The sequence below is a fragment of the Oratosquilla oratoria genome, chromosome 2 (assembly GCF_046742065.1).
Source record: "Oratosquilla oratoria isolate Oo_2021 chromosome 2, ASM4674206v1, whole genome shotgun sequence".
Lineage (NCBI taxonomy): Eukaryota > Metazoa > Arthropoda > Malacostraca > Stomatopoda > Squillidae > Oratosquilla > Oratosquilla oratoria.
In genome coordinates, this window is record NC_134778.1 from 81922645 (window position 1) to 81938865 (window position 16221).

The 16221-nt window shown below is 43.6% G+C and overlaps 1 protein-coding gene across 8 annotated transcripts in view; it reads right to left on the minus strand.

Annotated features, from left to right (window-relative positions):
* The window catches only part of LOC143040583 (mitochondrial outer membrane protein SLC25A46-like), a 63075-nt gene extending 47863 nt beyond the window's left edge, over positions 1-15212 (minus strand). For 3 of the 8 annotated variants that reach the window (XM_076211724.1, XM_076211715.1, XM_076211731.1), the window contains exon 1: positions 1292-1425. The gene's annotated coding sequence lies outside the window, so the exon portion shown is untranslated. Of the gene's footprint in view, positions 1-1291; positions 1426-1564; positions 1688-15116 lie in introns of those variants that run through there. The other 5 variants (XM_076211697.1, XM_076211680.1, XM_076211706.1 and 2 more) reach the window with 5 other exon arrangements.
* Between the last annotated feature and the right edge of the window lie 1009 nt (positions 15213-16221).

Consider the following 16221-nt stretch of genomic DNA (forward strand, 5'->3'; position numbering starts at 1 on the left):
TCAGAAAACTAATTTGCCGAGGTTGATAACCAAATTTGCGTTGGAATCGGTGAATATTTGTTTCCTTTGAAAGATTTGGGCATACACTTGTACAATAACAAGATAATTTGAATGTCCTGTGCATGCGCTGAACGCTCAAAACATTCAAACTAAGCAAAACAAAATCAAACGGGTCGCAAAAAATGACGTAAACAGTACCAGCGCAATGGTGACGTCACACTTGTTTTCGCGCATACCTAAGTAATGCATGGGGTTATTCCAAACATAATATATAAACTGCAATTATACAGAAAATTAAACTTACACTACAATTCATATGACCCACATTCACTATATACATAATTAGGGAAAGCACAATAAAACACAAAGGTGGACTTATCAGTTCATGACAACATACCCTTAAAAAATATATATTTTATAATTCTATAGATGCACATTTCTGGCTAAAATCAAACAATCTACTTTGATCTACCCATAGAGTTAAACAAATTATGAAAGTTACTGCCCAGTCACAATTAGGAGATAATGTTACTGTATATTGTCAGACAGGTTATTCGCTCCAAATCATTCTCCAAACAGGTTATTCGCTCCAAATCATCCAAACTTTCACTCTCAATTCCCATCTCTTCAGTACTACATAAAAACCAAAATTACTCACAAATAACAAAACAAACTATAGTATAATATACCAGCTAATCTTCTAGTTTATGGAGCCAAAATCTAAAATCTACTAATTCTGTCAGCTAATGTAAAGCATGAAGTATTGGCAACAACTTAGGCCTGGTTACCTCCACTCTGTTGTTATGAATGACATATGGGGGTAAATGGCCCTATGTGCTGAGTTTACCACGTGAAATTGTGGACAATTCTAAAACCATCTAAAGTGAAAAACAACAAGTTACAATGTCCATATCTAAAACAATTCCCTGCACGAAGGTTACAAGGTTGAAGGTAGGTAATCGTTTTTATCTACTGGGGAAGTACTAATGTAATATTTGATGCCCTCAAATACATCACATATCTTCAAATGTAAAGGCCCACGCAATTTCAGGTACGAAAAACATATGACTAAATAACTCTACCGTTGTGTCACTGTTTTATGCCCTTTCCACTAATAGTCTAATAACTAATTGATTATTTTTACACTGGAAATTACATTATTATATACTCAATACTGGGCATTTCTTCAGTTTAATGTACCACTCAAATTAATTCTCATTCAAATTTCTGTTCTTCAAAGCGCACTTAATAAATCGAATGTAATGAAATATACTTCATCAGCAAAACAAACCTATCTTTCCACAATTATTTGTTTGTTAGCTGATCTATCAGAATACTGCACTTCATCTAGCTATTGCTGCAGCCGATATTACTAAGGGTTCATTAATGTATGTTGTTTACTGTTTCATATGAAATCAGTGTTTGATATCACTTATATTGTTGTTCTTAGATAATTTTTCTGATAAGAAATATAAATAAATTAATTATAATAAAAAATACGTATCAATTCGTTTTTTAATATTTTCTGTCCCTTATAGTAGATGTAAACGGTGTCACTACTTACCTAAAAACCGAACAAACCGACAAAAACGACAATACTGAAAAAAGGACAGTTTTTGCTCAAATGCACAATTCTATATATATATGGTTGCATTATTTGACATATTTTCTTATGTGACTGTCACAACTTTGGGTTGTGACACACGGCCTATTATTTCTTCTCATTTTCTTACGTCTGCTCTCAAACCCCAGTTACCAAATACTTTCGCTCAAGGGCCTAGCCGACGTACGCTCCACATTTTTTCATCACCTTTCAGCCCTTTTCGGCTATCAATTCCCTCTACTCTTTGGAATGGGACCTTTCGCAGTGAGAGATTTGATACCAGACACCGCCAGATTTTGTAATTCTTGCCGAAAAATAATTACTTTTTGGGGCAAGTATTATAGACTTACAGAGGTATATCGTTGCACATTATTGTGTCTAAAATTCAAGTCAATTAATTTCATGATTGCAAACGGCATATAGCATTGTTTGAGCCTCTATTTATAATTACAGATGATATTCGTAAAACAGCCTATAATTGTATCAAGCCAAGCAATTTGTCATTTTCTACCGACTTCAATGGACATATACTGATATATACTTTCAATTGAATGCACCAAGCAATACTCAAATCTATGTAATGTATAGAAAATATATTTTTGTATCGAAGACTTTTTTCCGGTACGATTACTAAAGCCCCGTCCACACGTACCATCACGCATCAGCGATTTGATGCAGTAGTCGTGTTGATACCTTTAACGCTAGAGACCGGACGAACTGCATCACTGCGAATACCTTACGCGAACAACCAGATCTCAGTCATCATTTGGCTTTCACGGGAAGAGGATGTCTGCCGACGCTCTACTCATTTAATCATTAAACCACCACAGCTTTGGAGTGTATACATTTTTCGTGCCAACACCAGACTTCTTTGATGCATTGAGGGCAGTCATTTTCCTGTGAAACTGTGTTTTCAGGGTATAAAGTTTTTTGGTAATGTCTTCATTCTGCACATTACATTTTGTTAAAGAAAAGAAGTCGGCTTTCGATGTTTGTACTTTTTATATTTCTCATCTTATATTCTTTGCACTTGATATTCCAAATGGCTGGGTACTGCTTTAGTAGCTTAATGTAATGTAAGATAATAGTCTTCGTCCACTCGAAAGGCTTTGCGGAAGTTGCTTGTGCCATTGTATGAAACTAGAAGAGCGAAGCAGAGCACGTGCTTCTTTTCCTTTCAACTGTTGACACACTGCGCAGCGCTGCGACGTTCTTCAAATCATCGCTTCAATACATCGCGCATCAAATACTCGTACGTCCGCCACCACTGTTGTTATATTTTATCTCACTGATTATCTTCATATACAGGACGTGACAGTGATATCCATTATTTTTCGACACTCTTAGATAAATTCCACAAACCGAAATCGACATCCTCTAATTTTTACTGCTTACACTTACTTCAGTAAAAATAATTACCTATTTTTAGTTTTATCTTATAATAAGATTAACAAAGCCTTATCACACACCAGTAAGTAAAAATTATAACATTAAGAGTCATGTTTTAAATTTTGAATACACTTATGCAGCAATTTATGTCGTATTTTTTTCTTAATATCGGTTTCCAAATTAGCTAAGTCACCCCTTTGCCCCGTGAATTCCCACACAATTGAAAATTCTAGCGCTAATAGGAAACTACGAGCCTGACTGCGAAAGGTCCCATTGCCGGAACTCTTAAGGCCTCAATCATCTACTTATTGATATTTTGCCTTCTTATCTTCATCAACTGTTGCGCCAATTTGGCTGTCAAGTCAAGGGTTGCTATATGTCTCAGCTATGGACAGAGAACAGCCTTGATTTTGTGTACTACTAGCTTAGTGAGGGATACCTGATTCCATGAGTAATACCATCCATATCTGAGTCACTCATAACTGTTTCTGACCTCCCCTCCCCCCTTTTTTCAGAAGTTTGGTTCAGCATAACAATGATTGATGTTTACAAATTTGTTTCCACCTTTGTTTTGCCAGTCATAATATGGCATATGTCTCAGGTAGGTTCCGAGAACAGTTATGATCTGACCATTTTCCTCATTCTCCTTGTTGTTTTACTCATTCGAGTACTGGTCCCCTGTACCCTACCTCTGGTGCTTCAGGCTATAATGTACTACTCATAGTAATTGCCCACTTCGTCCTGAGATTCAGGTAAAATGTTAGATTTAATTAATAGGTGACCCTAGCTACAGTGTAGGATTCGCTATAACTACATGTTGTTACAGATGTAGAATATTGTAGTATATCATTGATGGTCCTACTCTGATATAGTACTCACTCATACATGTTGATACAGATGTAGCAAAATACACAAACGCTAAACACAAAAACGCTACTCACGCAAACGCTAAACACACAAATACAAAATACAAATGCAAAACACACCAATGCAAAACACACAAATGCAAATACGCAATTACAAATACCCAAGTGCAAAATACGCACAATGCAACATACGCACAAATGCAAAACGCACATATGAAAAACGCACAAATGCAAAACGCACAAATTCTGAGCGCAAAAATGCAGAACGCACAAACGCAAAACGCAAAACACACAAACGCAAAACACACAAACGCATAACACACAACGCATAACACACAACACAAAACCCACAAACGGAAACCCCACAAACGCAAACCCCACAAACGCAGAACCCACAAACGCAGAACCCACAAACGCAGAACCCACAAACGCAGCACCCGCAAACGCAAAACCCACAAACGCAAAACCCAGAGAAGCAAAACCCACAAACGCAAAACCCACAAATGGAAACCCACAAACGCAAAACACACAAAGTGAAACCCACAATACGCAAAACCCACAATACGCAAAACCCACAGACGCAAAACCCACAGACGCAAAACCCACAAACGCAAAACCCATACAACGCAAAACCCACAAAACGCAAAACCCACAAACGCAAAACCCACAGAAGCAAAACCCAGAGACGCAAAACCCAAAAACGCAAAACCCAGAGACGCAAACCCCACAAACGCAAATCACACAAACGCAAATCACACAAACGCAAATCACACAAACGCAAAACACACAAACGCAAAATACACAAACGCAAAACAAACAAACGCAAAACACACAAACGCAAAACACACAAACGCAAAACACACAAACGCGAAACACACAAACGCAAGACAGACAAACTCAAAACACACAAACGCTAAACACACAAGGCAAAACACACAAGGCAAAACACACAAGGCAAAACACACAAGACAAAACACACAACACAAAACACACAACGCAAAACACAACGCAAAACACACAACGCAAAACACAACACAAAACGCACAAACGCAAAACACACAAACGCACAAATACAAAATCTATATTAAAAAGAAAAAAGAAAAATACGACATTAGACATCAATTTTTTTAACGACCTCCATCCTCGTGGAACTGTGTCGTGGGAATAATCAGGATCTGACTCCCACAGACACAGTCCATTGGCCCCTCTCCCGCCAATGACTGTGGTCGACGACCAACTACTACTACGATACACACAAACGCAAACCACACAGACGCTAAACCCTAAACGCAAAACACACAAACGTAAAACACACAAACGCAAAACACACAAACGCAAAACACACAAACGCAAAACACACAAACGCAAAACACACAAACGCATAACACACAACGCATAACACACAACGCATAACACACAACACAAAACCCACAAACGCAAACCCCACAAACGTAAACCCCACAAACGCAGAACCAACAACCGCAGCACCCACAAACGCAAAACCCACAAACGCAAAACCCAGAGAAGCAAAATCCACAAACGCAAAACCCACAAACGCAAAACCTACAAAACGCAAAACCCACAAAACACAAAACGTAGAACCCACAAAACGCAAAACCCACAAACGCAAAACCCAGAGACGCAAAACCCACATACGCAAAACCCACAAACGCAAAACCCAAAAAACGCAAAACCCACAAAACGCAAAACCCACAAACTCAAAACCCACAAACGCAAAACCCACAAACGCAAAACCCACAGAAACAAAACCCACAGACGCAAAACACACAAACGCAAAACCCACAAACGCAAATCACACAAACGCAAAACACACAAACGCAAAAAACACAAACGCAAAACAAACAAACGCAGAACACCCAAACGCAAAACACCCAAACGCAAAAGACAAACACAAGACAGACAAACTCAAAACACACAAACGCTAAACACACAATGCAAAACACAAAAGCGCAAATACGTAAGTGCAAAATACTTACAATGCAAAACTCACAAATTCAAAACGCACAAATGGAAAACTCAAATGCAAAACCGCACAAATGCAAAAACACAAAAATGCAAAAACACACAAATGTAGCACGCACAAACGCACAACGCAAAACACATAACACAAAACACACAACGCAAAAACCACAACGCAAAAACCACAACGCAAAACACAACGCATAACACACAATGCACAACACACAACGCAAAACACACAACGCAAAACAAACAACGCAAAACACACAACGCAAAACATACAACGCAAAACACACAACGCAAAACACACAACGCAGAACTCACAAATGCAAATACGCAAGCGCAAAATACGAAAGTGCAAAATACGGAAGTGCAAAATACGGAAGTGCAAAATACTCAAGTGCAAAATACGCACAAACGCAAAACGCACAAAAGCAAAACACCTAAACGCAGGACACACAATTGCAAAACACCCAACGCAAAACACACAATGTGGCATGAGTAGAACGCGTGACTATTTCTATGGTAAGCGTCTCGCGTTGGGTCGCATGCTCCCGCGTTAAGTTGGCGGGGGACGCGACCTAGCGTGACCATTGTTTTCTGCGGCGCGTCATCACGTGACCCAGATGCGCGTCATCACGTGACCCAGATGCTAGCAACTGATTGGATGACGCGCTAGGCTGACCCAGCAGGGCGACTAGACCGCGACCGGACAATACTCAGATTATCTCTGACTACGCTACCAGGCGGTCGTGGTCAAGCAAGTGCTGGTTACAGGACACAAAGAGTAAGTGTGATATTCTATTCACAGTGCCGATTAGTTCTCTCCCCCATCAGCCTCCGACACACATTTCATATTCTGTGCTACATAATAAAAGAGCCAACACATTCTACGTGTTTTAGTCATTAAGCCTAACCATTCGGACACTTTACCATAGTGGTGGCAAGCGGTGGTTAGAGTTTGACTAACTCGTGTACACGTACCCATTCCTATTACTCAGTGAACATACATACAAATTACAAAGTCCACACTCTCCAAATACTCAGTGCACATACAGGAGTGCTAGCTAGAGCTAGGCCGGTTATTTCATTGCCATGTCGAGGCGTACGGGCGTACCCGTCAGCAACCAGGCGAGGGCACTGCAGGCGGCTGCAGATGTCCCAATATTTATATCATCGGGGATCAACTATCATCCCACTACCAATCTGCCTGCTTGCACGGACGCGCAATCATGGCTCGCCCTGTTAGATGAAAGGTGGTCCTCCGAGATCCCGGAGGCAGACAAAATCGCCGTCACTCAGCAGAAAACTGCCGGTGATGCCGCGATTGCCGCTCGGTTAGCCAAAAGTGGGCATCCTGATGATTGGAACGCGTTCAAACTAGCGTTCCGCACTTTTTTCTACGCGCCCGCGTCGGCTGGCGCTTTAGCTGATCGTTTGGCGGAAGCAACTATGCATCCAGCCGAAACACTCACTTCATTCGCGCTTCGTCTGGCCGACATGGTCTCGGCCTACACGGTGTATCACCCAGAGCGCGATGAGTGGGCTAATTTTACTGCGGTAACCCGCATTAAACGGGCTATGCCCTCTCAATTCGGCACCACCCTCACCTCAGACCAGCAAGCGTCCATTGTTGCCATTCTCCATGCGGCCATTGACTATGCCCATCGGCATCCTTGTTCAGTTAAGACGGTCTACGCAGGCGGTGCCGATTCCCCTATGGCTTTGTACCCAGCCGCACCTGCCGTGACCCACCAATACCCGGCCACAGACGTCTTTTCCCACTCAACTTCACAATCACATAACATTTCCACTGTACACAGAGTCCCAGGCTCTTCCTCTCCTCGCAATCTGCGAGAGTCAGAGACACCCTTTCGCTATTCGCAAGAGGTGGAGGTGCGCCCTCGCCATGAGCGAGAGATCGCAACGCGCCCTCACGAGGAAGCCATGCACTCGACTCACAGACATGGGGGACAAAGGAACACGTGGAAGCGTCCCCGGGGCCGTGGTAATCGCAATAGGTGGCGTCCATACTGCACCCATTGCAAGAAAGCAGGACACGCGACTGATGTGTGTTATTATAGAACACGCGGTCGACCTACCACGTGTTGCAAGTCTTGCGGGGATGCAGGGCGAATTCGGGAGACTGAGTTTAGTGTCGGTCATGAGGCTCAGAGGGGTCTCGCAGCAAGTGGCTCGTCAAAAAAACGGCCAGCGCAGGAGTGTCCACAATCCAGGGTGACGGTTGAACAGCAGTCGGCAGTGACAATTGTTCACGTCGATTTAGCTAGCTCCCGTACGCCGAGTGGAAGCTTAGCCATGGTCGCAGTTACCTTGTTCGAGCCACACGCAAATCGGTCGATTTGTGCTCTCTTGGACACGGGAGCGGCGGTGTCTCTTATCCATAAGAGCATTTTGTCTACCGCCATGGAAGGCTCCCAGGTCGGTACCACTAGAATCATAGTGGCCGACGGATCGGAGATGCCAAATCTTGGCAAGGTAGATGTTCCTTTTGATCTAGCTGGTTTTTCGTTCCACCATCCTTTCTTTATCATCCCTGCTGAAGGTTTGCCGGCCAAAATGATCTTAGGGTTTGATTTCCTCGCGGCGCACAAAGTGACGTTGACGTTCAGTCCTTTAACATTCTAAGTTAAGGGCAAGGATATTCCCGTAATACTTGCGGGGACGGCTCAGCACTCACCGCCATTGATCGCCGTGTGCGAGGAGCGTCATAGTTTCCAGCGGGAAAGTGAAACTCCCACTTTCCCGGTTAAGTCAATCGAACATCAGTGGGTGCCTGGGTTCTCAGGGGGAACAGTAGGATTGATGCTCGAGAGGGCAAACGAGCTCGCTCCCGCAGGTCAGGTTTTCTCGGCGCTGTTTACAGCACGCCCATATGCCGAGGGCGCCAACCTGCTCGGCCAGGGAGTAGTAGAGCTGATCAGGATGGAAGATGGCAAGGCATGGTGTAAAGTTCCATTCCTGAACTTGGGCCCGGACACCCATGAGGTTCGTAAGGACCAGGTAGTCGGAGACATTTCCCTCTTAGGGGAGATTGCGCTAATAGACGGTGGAACTAACGTCTCGGTGGGAATGGTCCAGGCGTCTAACGTAGTGGATGGCTCTCGCGTACACAAGTTACGTTTGGAAGTAGGGAAAATTTTCCCTAATAGGCATGGCAGGGAAAGTATGGCTCTGACCTCTTTAGTGGTCAAATATGCCGACGTTTTTGCCTTACCGGGGGATCCACTTACCGTGACGCCTCACTTCCTACACAAGATTCGGACATTTGGACCGCCAGTCTACCGCAAATCTTATCCCTTCCCTGAGAAGTATAGAGGTGAGATTAGAGACCTCATTGGGGATATGCTCAGTAAGGGGATCATTCGCCCATCTCGTTCTCCTTACAATGCTCCTATTGTTCCGGTTGTGAAGAAGGACAAAACCCTTCGTCTTTGTCTTGATTTTCGTGCTCTAAATAGACACGTGGTTGATGATAGGTTCCCTCTTCCCCACATTGATTCGATGCTGCGCAGTCTCGGCTTCAGCGTCATTTTCTCTCTGCTTGACTTAAAGCAGGGTTATCTCCAGATCCCATTGATGGAGAGCAGCTGCGAGAAAACGGCATTCTCGACTCCCGAAGGGCATTACGAGTTCACGTCTCTGCCCTTCGGGTTAAAGGACGCTCCATCCTGTTTTCAAAGGGTGATGAAACAGGTACTAACGGGGCTGTTAGGGGTCAGTGCGATGGTGTACATGGACGATATAATTGTTCTGGGTACGTCCTGGGTCGACCACCTCAAGAATCTTGAGGATGTCCTTAGGAGGTTGCATGAAGCAAACCTCTCATTGAGGCTGGATAAATGTCATTTCTTCCAGAAGGAGGTCGGTTACCTAGGCCATGTAATATTCCAGGAAGGGATAAAGCCCCAGCCAGAGAAAGTCCAAGCCATCAAAGCTTTCCCCCGGCCAACGCGTCGGAAAGAGTTGCTTTCCTTTTTGGGATTGGCGGGATATTACCGCAAATTTATCCCGCACTTCGCGGCCATTTCGTTGCCCCTAATAGATATGACAAAGGGTGACGTCGCAGGGAAGCACAACAATCGTGTGCTTGGTGCGTGGACACCTCCTCAGTTGCATGCGTTTGAGTCCCTCAAGCATCATTTGTCATCAACGGTGGTCCTTCCATACCCCAACTTTTCCAAACCGTTCTTACTCACCACCGATGCTAGTGCCTCGGCTATCGGGGGCGTGCTTCAGCAAGAGGGCGAAGGAGGTGCGAGACGTCCACTCTCGTACTTCAGTCGCACGCTGAACACGCATGAGAGACGGTACAGCACCGTGGAGAGAGAAGCGTTAGCGGCAGTGTACGGTCTCACGGTTAACCGCCCACTAATCATGGGCTATCCTGTCCGGTTGATGAGTGATCACAGGCCATTGGTCTGGCTCTTCACTGTTAAGGGCACAAACACTCGGATCCTCCGGTGGCAGATGGCCATCGCCGACTTCGACATCCAGGTCGAGTACATACCTGGGAGACTCAACATTGTTGCGGACGCACTCTCTCGGATACGGGGGGCTGACCACCCTATAGATGACTTCATAGTTTCGGCCGTAACCACGGGTGGCCGAGGGAACTCATGCACAAATACTGATGAGGATACCATCACCTGGAACCAGGTTGAGATCCGAAAGGATCAGGATACACACCCTGATTGGGGTCGAGTAAAACAGTACCTCAAAGGAGTGACGTCAGAAGTGCCAAAGATCCCGCGCCTAAGAGTGCCAATCGGGGAGTTCCGACTCCTCCCCGACGGACTCCTATATCATGCGCGTAGGAATGCATACCAGTTGGAAGAGCTTCGCCTGGTATGCCCTGATGGAGCAAAGGCGGCAGCGTTACGTATCGCCCATTGCCTTCCGATGGCCGGCCATGGCGGAATCCAAGTTACTCTGGAACGCCTACAGAAGTTTGCATTCTGGCCTAAGATGTCGGAGGATGTGAAGGATTTTATAAAAAAAAAAAAAAAAAAAAAATGCAAAATCTGCATTACTTGCAAACCTTCCTATGACCTCCCAGCTCCACTTAGACAGTTTCCTGACGTGAAAGCTCCATTTGAGAGAGTGCACGTTGACCTCATTGGTCCACTAACCACCACGCTAACTGGTGCGAAGTACATCCTGACCGTAGTCGATGTACTAACCCGCTTCCTGATCGCTGTACCTATTAATTCAAAGGAAGCGAGGACAGTAGCCAGTGCCTTTCTACAACACGTCCTGGCCATACATGGCGCTCCAAGGCAAGTAATCTCAGATGGCGGTGGTGAATTCATTGAACGAGACGTTCAAAGAGGTGATGGCGATGGCAAACATCAGCCACCACAAAATCACCCCTATGCATCCCTCGAGTAATGGCATAGTGGAAAGGGTAAATGGTACAATTATAAAGATATTACGGTCCCTAGTACAGGATAATCAAACCGGCTGGGACCAGATGCTTCCTCTGGCGGTGTTGGCGTACAATTCCGCGTACCATAGAGTCCTCAGAGATTCCCCTCATTTCCTCCTTTTTCACAGACACCCCGTCCTACCTATAACTGAGTTCACCAGGCCAAGTGCCCCTTGGTACAACGCCGAAAACCTTGCAGCCGAAACAATGGCGTTAGCAAATGCATGTTTCGATAGGTGCCAAAAGTTCATAGAGGCTGCCACTATTGACAGGCACACGAAACGGCCCAGGGCTAGAGTAAAGCAGCTCGCCCTTGGTGATAGAGTGTACGTAACCACAAAACCTAGACAGGGGGTGTCAAAGAAACTGCAGCCATTATACCAAGGCCCCTATAGAGTAATCAGAAGGGTGAGCGATGTCATTTATGCCATCAAGCATATCAAGTCGGGACGTGAGTTCTGTGTCCACACGGACCGGATCAAACTCGAGGGCAATCTCTCTGTGTGTGAGAATAAAAACGTACGACGAGCTTTCCCCACACATGAGCAAGAGGTTACAGACCTACTCCAGAGTAGCGAGTCTGACCCCTCCGAGTGATCACTCGTGAGAAGGATTCCAACCTACCATCATGGTAGAGACTTTCTCTTCACACCTGCCGTCATTTGGCAGCGATCAGGTGCATATTTTCCCCCTCGTTCTGAAATATTTCATGTAAATAATGTTTGTTGTATATACATATTTCTTAGGAGTGTGATCCACTCCCCCCCCCTCTTCTGTGCAAAGTTTCTGCCGCTGCTCATTTTTACAGCTCTGCAAAGCATAAGTCTGTAGCAGGCAGCTCAATGCCTTGTGGCATGGAGCGGTTGGAGCTCCGCAGCGCGTCGACAGGATGAAGCAGCATCTTTCACGCACACGCACCAGGTTGACGGGAAGATACAGCCATGTGACCTCTCCGTGTACCACATCCACGTAAGTTGGAACCTGTCATGTCCATACTTTTTTCTTTCCCTTTTCAGTTGTGCACACATTCCCCATTTGTGAAAACATCAATATACTTCCTTCGCACCCTGCCTCGGTTGCATGACAGCTAACCCCCCCCCCCCTCTGGGACAAGATTCTGCTGTTGTTGTTTTTTACAGGTTACCAGTTTCTGCTGGTCATGGGACGTCGAACACCTCTTTATTTCCCTTTTTTTCCTTTTTGTTGGCATTTTGCCGCGGAGGTTTTTTTTTTTATCGTAGTGATTGACGTAACTAGGCGACCCATTTTTGGTGGGCCACCTCTTTACGTCGTACACATAGGTTTTTTCCCTCACGCTGAATTTGTATTGTGTTCGGCGGCTGTCGCTGCCTTTTGTTGGAATGGGGGAGGGATGTGGCATGAGTAGAACGCGTGACTATTTCTATGGTAAGCGTCTCGCGTTGGGTCGCGTGCTCCCGCGTTAAGTTGGCAGGGGACGCGACCTAGTGTGACCATTGTTTTCTGCGGCGCGTCATCACGTGACCCAGATGCGCGTCATCACGTGACCCAGATGCTAGCAACTGATTGGATGACGCGCTAGGCTGACCCAGCAGGGCGACTAGCCCGCGACCGGACAATACTCAGATTATCTCTGACTACGCTACCAGGCGGTCGTGGTCAAGCAAGTGCTGGTTACAGGACACAAAGAGTAAGTGTGATATTCTATTCACAGTGCCGATTAGTTCTCTCCCCCATCAGCCTCCGACACACATTTCATATTCTGTGCTACATAATAAAAGAGCCAACACATTCTACGTGTTTTAGTCATTGAGCCTAACCATTCGGACACTTTACCATAACAACGCAAAACACACAACGCAAAACACACACAACGCAAAACACACACAACGCAAAACACACACAACGCAAAACACACACAACGCAAAACACACACAACGCAAAACACACAACGCAAAACACACAACGCAGAACACACAACGCAAAACACAACGCAAAACACAACGCAAAACACACAACACAAAACACACAACGCAAAACACACAACGCAGAACACACAACGCAGAACACACAACGCAAAAAACACAACACAAAAAAACACAACACAAAAACACAACGCAAAACACACAACGCAAAACACACAACGCAAAACACACAACTCAAAACACACAACGCAAAACACACACAACGCAAAACACACACAACGCAAAACACACACAACGCAAAACACACACAACGCAAAACACACACAACGCAAAACACACACAACGCAAAACACACACAACGCAAAACACACACAACGCAAAACACACACAACGCAAAACACACACAACGCAAAACACACACAACGCAAAACACACAAAACGCAAAACACACAACGCAAAACACACAACGCAAAACACACAACGCAAAACACACAACGCAAAACACACAACGCAAAACACACAACGCAGAACACACAACGCAGAACACACAACGCAAAAAACACAACACAAAAAAACACAACACAAAAACACAACGCAAAACACACAACACAAAAAAACACAACACAAAAACACAACGCAAAACACACAACGCAAAACACACAACGCAAAACACTCAACGCAAAACACTCAACGCAAAACACTCAACGCAAAACACTCAACGCAAAACACTCAACGCAAAACACTCAACGCAAAACACTCAACGCAAAACACTCAACGCAAAAACACACAACCTAAAACACACAACGCAAAACATACAAACGCAAAACACACAAACGCAAAACACACAAACGCTAACCACACAAACGCTAACCACACAAACGCTAACCACACAAAAGGCAAAACACAAAGGACAAAACATAAAAGACAAAACAAAAAAGGCAAAATATAAAAGGCACAAGACAGAAGGCAAAAGACAAAAGGCAAAAGACAAAAGGTAAAAGACTAAAGGCAAAAGACTAAAAGCAAAAGACTAAAGGCAAAAGACAAAAGGCAAAAAACAAGACAAAATGACAAAAGACAAAAGGACAAAAGACAAAAGACAAGGCAAAACACACAAACGCAACACAACACAAAACCCACAACGCAAAACCTACAAACGCAGAACCCAAAAACGCAAAACCCACAAACGCAAAACCCAAAACCCATAAACGCAAAACCCACAAAACGCACACACAAAACTCAAAACCCACAAACGCAAAACCCACAAACGCAAAACCCACAAACGCAAAACCCACAAACGCAAAACTCACAAACGCAAAACTCACAAACGCAAAACTCACAAACGCAAAACTCACAAACGCAAAACTCACAAACGCAAAACTCACAAAACGCAAAACCTACACAACGCAAAACCCACATAACGCAAAACCCACACAAGCAAAACCCACAAACGCAAAACACACAGAAGCAAAACCCACAAACACAAATCAGACAAATGCAAAACACACAAACGCAAAACACACAAACACAAAACACACAAACGCAAGACACAGAAACGCAAAAAAACACAAACGCAAATTACACACACGCAAAACACAAACGCAAGACACACAAACGCAAAATTAACAAACGCAAAACACACAATAATCAGGATCGGACTCCCACAGACACATTTGGCCTCTCTCCCGCCAATGACTGTGGTCGACGGCCAACTACTACTACGATACACAGACGCAAAACACACAAATGCAAAACTCACAAACGCAAAACTCACAAACGCAAAACACACAAACGCAAAGCACACAAACTTAAAACACACAAAAAGTCAAATAGCCGCACAAAGTCAAATAACCGCACAAAGTCAAATAGCCGCACTAAATCAAACAGCCGAACAAATCAAATATACAAAAAAAAAAAAAAACTACTTTTAACGACCTTCATCCTCGTGGAAATGATCAGGATCTGCCTTCCACAGGCCACTATATATTTGACGTCTCGCATAGCAGTGCTTTATCAGAACTACAACAGTCGAGAAGCATTTTACTCCTTATATAGCCCAAGCTTGCGGGGGTAAACAAACATAAAAACAGTGTACACACAATTTGCGTGAATTGCTTCATACTTGGTTATTAAAATTGTCAGTGGTTTATCTAATGCAAAAGATCCACTGTTCTGATTTATATTATCAATGAGGGATATAAACGCAGATTCAAATCATTTACGTTTCATAGTATGGTTTTCATATTTAATAATCTTAGAATTTTTCCAGTCAGCATTGTGGCCTTTATCGAATCTATGTCTAACAATGGCATTATTCATATTGTAAATTTTCATATCATATTTATGTTCCAATATTCTTTTATCAATAGCACGGAAAGTTTCACCAATGTAGACCATTTTATAAGATTGCCAACTGTTACCGAGCTGGTTTTAACAACATACACCAGCCTTGTTTAATAATGAGGAAATATTGTCTGCAACTGAGGTATTAGGTAATATGATCCTCTTTGTACATTCTTCTTTTATTTTTCCTATTCTTTTATGAATAATTCCAGTTTTCTTCTTGTCTTTTAGGATAAAATAAGGAGGGTATTTTAGTTCAGTAAAAGGGTTAATTTTTTTTTATTATTAAATTCTTCATCCAAATGCTCCTCTGAACATATTCTGTTATTCTTAAGCCTCAAAGATAAAAACCTATGACAATGGGACCTTTCTCAGTGAGCAATTTGATACCAGACACCGCCAGATTTTGTAATTCTTGCCGGAAAATAAATACTTTTTTGGGCAAGTTTTATAAGCTTACAGAGGTGTATCGTTGTACATTATTGTGTCTGAAATTTAAGTCAATTAATTTCATGATTGCAAACGGCATATGGCATTGTTTGGGCCTCTATAATTACAGATGATATTCGTAAAACAGCCTATAAATGTATCAAGCCAAGCAATTTGTCATTTTCTACCGACTTCAATGGACGTATACTGATATATACTTTCATTTGAATGCACCAAGCAATAGACAAATCCATGTAA